Source organism: Akebia trifoliata, unplaced genomic scaffold (genome assembly GCF_017979445.1).
Source record: "Akebia trifoliata isolate Shusen 1 unplaced genomic scaffold, ASM1797944v1 Contig00205, whole genome shotgun sequence".
NCBI classification, from domain to species: domain Eukaryota; kingdom Viridiplantae; phylum Streptophyta; class Magnoliopsida; order Ranunculales; family Lardizabalaceae; genus Akebia; species Akebia trifoliata.
Window position 1 is genome coordinate 12,270 of NW_028236858.1, and position 8,552 is coordinate 20,821.

Consider the following 8,552-nt stretch of genomic DNA (forward strand, 5'->3'; position numbering starts at 1 on the left):
TCTCTTTGTTTGGGGTGTAGTCATGCCTGCCACAAGTTCAGTGCAGTCTCTTTTCGAATCTTGGGCTACACTTGGGAATTCTTTCTCCGGGGTCAAGTGGATACTGTGGAGCATAACCCTGTTTGCAATTTGTTGGGGCATTTGGAAGGAGCGCAACAATAGAATTTTGAAGGGAAATTTCTCGATCACCATTCTATGATTTTTTCTATTTTGAGTTTAATTTTCCTTTGATCCAAAATCTTTATAGAGTTTATGGGGGTTTTGTTTGAAATCCTTGTGAGTGGGAGGGGGTTTGTTGCATTGTAAGAGATTAATTGGTTTCTATTTGTTTCATTTGGTTAGTCATCTAGCCCGACCTTGCCCCTCTCAATGAATTTATGCTTATAAAAAAAACAAAGTTTGGAAAACATCTGTACAAGTAAATTCAAAATGTTCTAAGCACAAATCAAAACAAGTAAAATGATTTTACTGGGGGCGTGGGCAACGAAGACATTTTCTACAAATGGAATAATATATTTTTTTTATCAATACAAATGGAATAATATATGAACTTATTATTGATGAAAGAAAGTGAATAAAAGATTTAAAGTCATACATAAGACTTGTTGAAAGTTAATTAAATCTATAAACTTAAAACAACACAATAAACCGTGTTAAAAAATATAACATATAACAAGTTGAAATAAAGATAGATGCCCTAACTAGATATTCTTCTAATTCATAATTTTTTATTTTCCATCCAATTGACTACTTAACCCAGGTACCTCTACAAGGAAAATACTTTTTAGCAATAATAGATAAGTTGGATTAATCAAGTGCAAGATTGCACTATATATCAAAATACAAGGAAAACACTAGAAAAAAATCCACTTACTATTGCTTGGAAATATAATGATGAGAGAAAATGATCTTAAACTAAAAGAAATGGCCATGGATAGTGATAGTAATGGTGGCTCTTCTTGAAAATTTTTCGAGCAGTTCCTCAAAGGGGTGAAGCGTTGAAGATGTTCTACTTCTCCTATTATTAATATTTATATCCAAATTTAAGCATTTAATTCATTGAAAAATTATTTTGCACTCTTGAGGAAATCAATGCTTGCATGTTGATGTAACATTCTAAATCAAATTTTATCAAGTTGGATTACTTTAGGGTTCACAATATTGGTTCAATTTGCAAGTTGTTGAACTAGATTTTGTTTGTTTGTATTGTAAGTCTGATTGTGAAAAAAGAAAATTGGGGAAAAAATGGAGCCTACTTTATATTTCAAAATTTCAAAATAGTAATTGTATAAAAAATTAATTACTTTATATCAAAAAATTAATTACAAGCAGACGAGGCCAAGATTAGAGATGCCTTCATACATTCAAATAAATGCCAAAATCGTATAAAGATGAGCTTATGTCAAGTGACAATTACGTATACACACACACTTGACAGTAGAAAATAGTCATTAGCATAAGTAAGGACTACAGGCATTGATATTTAGATGAGAAATGAGCACCTAAGAGATCATATACACATGAAAACAATCATGCATGGACAACCCAGCCACATGTGCTAGTTATTCCATACCTGGCACAAGGCCATGGCATTCCTCTCATGATGCTCTCATGTCTGTTGGTTGATAAAGGGATCAAGTTCACACCTGTGAACACAGAGTACATCCATGGTAGGGTCGTGGTAGCATTATAACATCTACTTAAAGCGGTACCCAAAGAAGAAAGGATGGATCAGTTTTAGTGCCTAGCAAGAAAATAGTTACTAATATTTAAGACTACTAAATCTCAAATAGTAAACGTACTAAGGAAGGAATACAAACAAAATAATTATTGTAGAATTATAATTAATTTACAGTAAGATTCTAACATTACCTCCTTGAAAGGGAAATTTTTGTCTTCATATCCCATTGATAATTTCAAGATTTTTTGTCATTATTTAAGTTAAATTATTATACAACATAACCTAATTCCCAAACTCATAACAAAAGCCATATCCCAAAAAAATTGAGGTTGGCTGACCAATAATTAAATATTTAAACCATGCAATTGGGAGAAGAAAAAGGCATTAAAAAACAAAAATCCTCATCAACAAAACCTAATATCCCAACAACCCTCTACTAAGTTGTCTGTTCTATCAAAAGGTCCAAGTCTAACAAATCTCTAAAGTCAACAAATTCATAATTGTTTCATAACAAAAAAAATAATAAAAAATTTGGGGAGGATTTCAAAGAAATTAATATAAAAAAATTATTTCACAACAAAAAATCCTAAACTTAATAGATACAACTGGAAATTCAAAACAAACAAAAAAATACCTAAAATGCAGAGCAAAAGAATAATTGTTGGTCTTCTCTCTTTATGTTTCCTATTTTCAAGTTTGCAGGCTTGAATCTATTATCTATTAATGTTGAAACATCAAATGGAGTTAAAATTGAATCAAATTTAGAAATAAGGTGAATTTTTTTTTTTTTTTAAATAACTAAAAGATCTACAGAGAAAAATCAAACATCAAATCTCGAGAGCAAATGATATGCTACGAGACCAATAATCTGCTATGAATTGATCTTGTGTGACTACCCACTGATAAACAATAACAACAACAAAAAAAGAGAGACTCGAATGGTTTTCTTTTGGCAAATCGATCAACAACCAAATGGATTTACAAGTGAGGAAACTCTCGAGCTGAAATCATACCTTGAATAATGAGGAAAATCCTAGTAGAAACACGACCTCCAATCCAAGAGAAAATGAAACCTTGAAATCTTAACAGCATCTGAGAAAGATCGAAGCCCTCAAGAGTCGAAATCCATTGCGTCCAGAGATATCAAAACCCTAGAAGTGAAATCCAATTGCGTCAGAGAGAGAAAGGTAGGGGGGTGAGACAGAGAGCTGATGCGAGAGAGAATGTAAAACGAAGTAAAACTGTAAAACCCTAGAAAGTTGATGGATGGGAGAGAGAAGGTAAATCATGGTTTTTGGAACGAAGACGACTGATGATCGGTCCAAACGACATCATCAAAGCGACGGTCCCAAATTGTGACCAACATTTACAACTAAAGTCAACTGAAAATGTGTTGTTTTTACTATAGCGACTGATGGAATCTGTCGTTGAAAAATAACTGCTTATAACCATCGTGTTTTCTGCAAAATGAGGTCGCAATTTGCCTATTATGACATAGTGCCCTATCCCCAACAATTGTTTGGTTTCCTATTGGACTATCTTGTGGCATTTAAAAATATGATTTGATGTCATAGGAATGTAAAGGATAAAATTCGAATAACGTTGGATTTTTTTTGTGTGTGCTGGAAATGGAACTTAATTTTTCTACTTAAGATTAGAATTTTACTAAATGAGTTACATGGGTTTGGTCAACTTACCTATTTACAAGAGTTAAATGTATCGGTTTTTTTTTGACACGATTATTGAATGGGTGTGGGGTTGAATAAAATTTTCAAAATACCCTTACCTCAATACAACCCAACCCAAGAAATTACATTTTACTTAAAACAATAGAATGAAATTGCATTTTACCAAACAAACTTTGGGAAGCGAGAGAAGCTTTGCATTTTGAAAGAATTCTAGAGAAAGAAACTATCAAAAGAAAGGTTTAAGAAGATTCCTTCTTTTCCCTTCTTATGAAGAAGATTATAGAATTTCCATACTTTCTGTGTATAGTTTTTCCTTTATGAATTAATGGCAGATTTTTCATCTGGTATATCTTGGAAAGATCTTCTTAAGGTCGTCCTTTTTCGATTGAAAAAAACCTTGAATTTTTCCCAAAAGTGCATAAGGGGGACACAGTTTTGTTGTTAGAAGATGCAATAGAATCTAAAGCAACTAGATGAGAGAATTCTCTTGTGGGTTATCTCTTAGGGAAACATCCTTACTTTCATGGCTTAAAAATTGTTGTTCAAAGGATGGGGAAAATAAAAGGACATATGAAGTTGCTATCCATGGAAGATGGATTCTTTCTATTTAAATTCAGTAATTTAGAGGATTGTAATATGGTTCTCAATTCTGCAGTATGGAATCTTGGAGGTAGACCATTAATTCTTAGAAAATGGTTTGTAGATTCTAAACCTATGTGTGAAATGCTTTCTTCGATTCTGATTTGGGTCCGACTACTACAATTACCAATTCATTTTTGGTCCCTGATCTGCTTGGGTCGAATAAGTAGTAAAATTGGAATTTCGTTGCATTCTAATGAGGCTACTACAAATAGATCACATCTTGGATTTGCTCGTATTTGTAAAGAGATTGATTCTCTTTGTACATTCTCGAAAATATTAATTTTAGATAGAGAGAATGGAACGAAATACAATCAACGAGTTATTTATGAATGGAAGCCAAAGCTGTGTAAGGTTTGAGTAACTTTTGATCATAGTCATGATCAATACCTTAAATTGAAAATGAAGAAGCCTCTAATTACCATCTCTGTCTGGGCTGCAAAGTCATCAGGGGCTAAAAATAATATGGAAGCTACTAATGATGTAGAGGTCGAAGATCTTGGTGGTAATGTGAATGAAATAGGAGCGAATCTGGTTGTTTATGTGGAATTGGAGGTTGTTGCAGGTGCAGTCATGGGGGATCGAAGTAGAGAAGATGATAATGACGTGGCAGCAACAAAAATCGTGAATCAAGGAGTTTCAAATTCATATTCATCAAGTGGTTTAGAATTGGGTAGAGAAATTGATTTGGTTACATGAAAATCTATCATGGTGTCGAATTCCACTCAAACGAAAGATGGATTGAATCTAGTTGTTAGTAAACATGGATCTACGTCAAAGAAACTTGGGTCAGATATGGGTATTCCAAACGAAGTGGATAAAGGAGTGGATAATCCAGATTTGGCAGCAAATCTCGAGGTTGTTTTGAGCATCCAACCAATGAGAATCGAAAATGCTTTTCAAGCATTAGAAAACACAGTTGAAATCAAGATTCTGATCCTTCACAACAAGTTCGGTATAACAACAATGAATCGGGAGACTTACAGATTGAGTTGCCTAATGTCGTTAGTAAATTATTACAAAATATGCTAATAAGCAGGGTGATAAGAACAATAATAAGAAGAATGTGGTGGAGGGTTCCAATAGAACTACGAGATCAAAATCTATCCCTATTGAGGGAAATCCCAACATTTTTTTATAATGTCAGCTATAATGTGGAATGTTCGAGGGCTGAATTATGCAAGAAAGAAGAAGTTTAGTCGTGATTTCATTAGGGATGAAAAGGTTGAATTGATGGACTTCTATGAGACTAAGGTACAAATGGAAAAAGCATCACAATTTCAAAAGAGCATATGCAAAACATGGAAATTCATTAATAACTATGATTCTTACTTCTATGGTTATATTTCAGTGGGATGGAATTCGTTGTTCTTTTTTGTGCAAAATATTTTTGAATCAAGTTAGATAATTCATTTCAAAGTAACTCATATAAGAGACGGATTTGTTAGCTTTATTTCTTTTGTTTATGTTGAAAATTTTGAGAATGAGAGACAATTGCTTTGGTCAGACCTTAGTCAGTTGTCCATGTTGGAGCCATGGATTGTGTTGGGTGATTTTAATACAATTAGATTCCAAGAAGAGAAGGTTGGAGAACATCTTACATCAACCCAGTCAATGCGTGAATTTAATGAATGTATTAATTCGATTGATGTTCATGATTTGAAGATAAAATAATGAATGGTTGATCAGGGTCTAGAAAGTGGTTTTTAGAGTCCTACTTACATAGACTTTATGGATAAAATATATACTAAATCCCCCAATTCAATATAATTCATTGTTAGTCTAGAATAATTGTTAATTTCAATAAAATAATGTATATTAAAACTAGTTATTGTTATTTTCGTGTAATAGAAAAAAATCACAAATTTCCTGAAATAATTCAGAAAAATTAGAAGAGCCCACTACGATCAAGGACTTAGGAGAACTCAACTCCATTGGGTCCACTTTGACCGCGACACCCTAGTCAATGTGGGCAGTGCGATCATATCGATGAAGAATACCTCGTTATTTGTGCAAAAGCTTTGCGGCTAAATGTTCTTCGTATTGAACTAGGGTTTTAGAATTATTGTAATCATAAAAGGTTTTCGAACCCTAGAAACCTTAAACTAGTCTCTATAAATAAGAAACTAGATAATAGTTTAGGGATATCGAGAACTTTAAGAGCTTTGTTTCTTATTTTTATTTTAGTCTTTATTTAAAGAAGAAGTTGTAATCAAGGAGACTCTACTAGTTTTAGAATTCAAGGGTAATAAAGAAGATTTTCTTTTATTTCTCATCTTGACTCTCTCACTTTTATGTTCCTTTTATTTTATTTTTATTTTATTGTTCATGCGATGACTATCGGCTTAACTGTCCGCTAGATCTGTCGAGAAAACCTGAGCAAAATTCTATTAACCTATTTTTATTCTTCTGATGACTATGCTCTATTATTTATCATGAAAAAATATTTAAGAAAAAATTATCGGATGGAATGTTGATTGTTCTATCCTTCTGATGGTTTATACTTTGATCAGTTCAAGATAAACTATGCTTTGCAAAAAACCTTCAATATTTTTCCTATAATTTTGACTTAATCATTGATCACATATTTTTGGAATTCATTCGTAATATAACTAATCGATTTTTTAATTCACACATAATAGTCTTTTTAGTGGATCGAGATAAATTGAGGACATCTAAAATTATTAATAGGACTTGCAATAGTAGATCAGACCGATCTACACATCTTCATAGTATTTTAAATCTTTTCTTTTAGTGTTTTGTTTTAGATAATTTATTCTCGAAAATTATTTTTAATCTAGTTACTTGAGTCTAAATCGGATTTGAAGTAAAAATTCCATTGGATCAACGTTGTCTTTGTGGATCGATCCTTGCTTACCAAGGTTTAATTTTTTTGTTCTTTATTTTATTATGAATCTACATCAAACAAATTTGCGTCATTGCCGGGGACAATGGTGTGATCCAATAACTTTTATTCGAAAATCCGATTCAATTTTCAATCTATCAAAGGTTTTTTATTTCAATAAACTCTGAAAAAAATTTCACTTGATTCCTAAAGCCAATACGAACAAAATCCAAGTTTAGACTAATTTCATCAGAATTTTATCGCGCCGCCTTAGTCATCGTGGGCACCGCGGTCAAACCTCGAGATTTGTGCTTCAAATTTTTACATAATTTTTCTTCAAACTTTAGGAACCTAATGAACCCATAATTTTTCTTGAATTCTAAATTTGTTTTCTTTTATATTTTCAGTCGAAGGATTCAACGAGCGCAACGTGATTGAAAATTTTTATTCCATCACTTAGATTCGATTCTTTGACGAAGAAACTTGGATTTTTTTTTTGTTTAGTTTTTGTTTAATGTAAATTTATAGTAGGATTTTCTTTTAGAAATTTTAAGATTTTTTACAATTTAATTTTAATTAATTCGAGCAAGGTTTGAATAGTAATAGAAGTAAGAGAGGACGACAATGGGATGTAACTATCTCAGTACATCGTGTTCATACACCGACTTTAGTGTTGGTGCTTTGGGTCAACTCAACTCACTCATCATCTATCTATAACGGGAGGTATGACTCGAAACCCACACACAACTTTTGTAAGTGTGTTTCTGTATTGACTTTGAGTGATTTAACTGCACACTTCCGATTGCACAATAGTAAAAAGGACACCCTTACATAGATGGCACAAAAACTATAAGAATTGGATTTCATTATCGAATTCTTGTCCTATTAGGAAATTAATTCACACAAGTCAAATTTAATTAAATTCTGATTCGACTTGACCATAGGTCCCATCGAGCTCAATAGATAAAATTAGCCTGAATTGCACCAATTGCACTTCTTGATTGAAGTCAGTGCATAAGTGAGATCCTACCCCATTATACCTTGTTGTACTAGGGGGTAGACTACATATATTCTAGGTAAAGAGTTGATTTAAGAGTGCCCTTGCTCAGCATCATGCACCACCTCTCATCTAAGGATTAAACTAGTTGATTTCAGTTTCAAAGAATTAGGTTGGAAGCTCAAGTTATCCCTTTGAAATAGTTAAGAGTTGTCTAGTCTAATAGGAACTCATACAACACGTGCGAAATTCTTCTCTACTATTGAAATTGTCTTGATCCTTTTCCATTAAATAGTTTAAAGGAGTCTGATTGATAAATTGAGGAACTTTTGAAAAATGAGAGTTGTTACCTAGTTTAGGTCTAGGAGTAAAAAATAACTCAAAATGGATCTGGATTGGCCCACGGATAAAAAATGGGAAATGGGTCAGATTACGAGTTTCGAAAGGTGTTAGGAATCGAACCCGCTCGATCAAAATGATTGATCTCTACTATGATCCAAGAAAAATCCTAAGGTCAAATGGAAAAGACTATGGTCAAGGCCATGGTCCAATCATCATCATCAATTTTTATCGGATATGCTAAACGAATCTTACATCTAAGATTCTCCAATTATTATATGATTTTTCGAATTTTGCACAACAAAAAAGGAAACTTCGAAAAAGCCCTGAATCTCATCCATTATTCTAGAATTCACATGGTAA

At 32.6% G+C, this 8,552-nt stretch overlaps 1 long non-coding RNA gene across 2 annotated transcripts; it reads right to left on the reverse strand.

Moving 5' to 3' along the window:
* Positions 1–1,344: 1,344 nt before the first annotated feature.
* Positions 1,345–3,218, reverse strand: LOC147381883 (uncharacterized). Of its 2 annotated transcripts, none has more exons than XR_015174284.1 (2): positions 2,695–3,218; positions 1,345–1,646 (listed from the first exon to the last, which is right to left on the reverse strand). It is a non-coding gene; the product is annotated as an uncharacterized LOC147381883 (long non-coding RNA). The 2 variants fall into 2 exon arrangements; XR_015174283.1 differs by having other exon boundaries at positions 1,345–1,696.
* Positions 3,219–8,552: the final 5,334 nt, after the last annotated feature.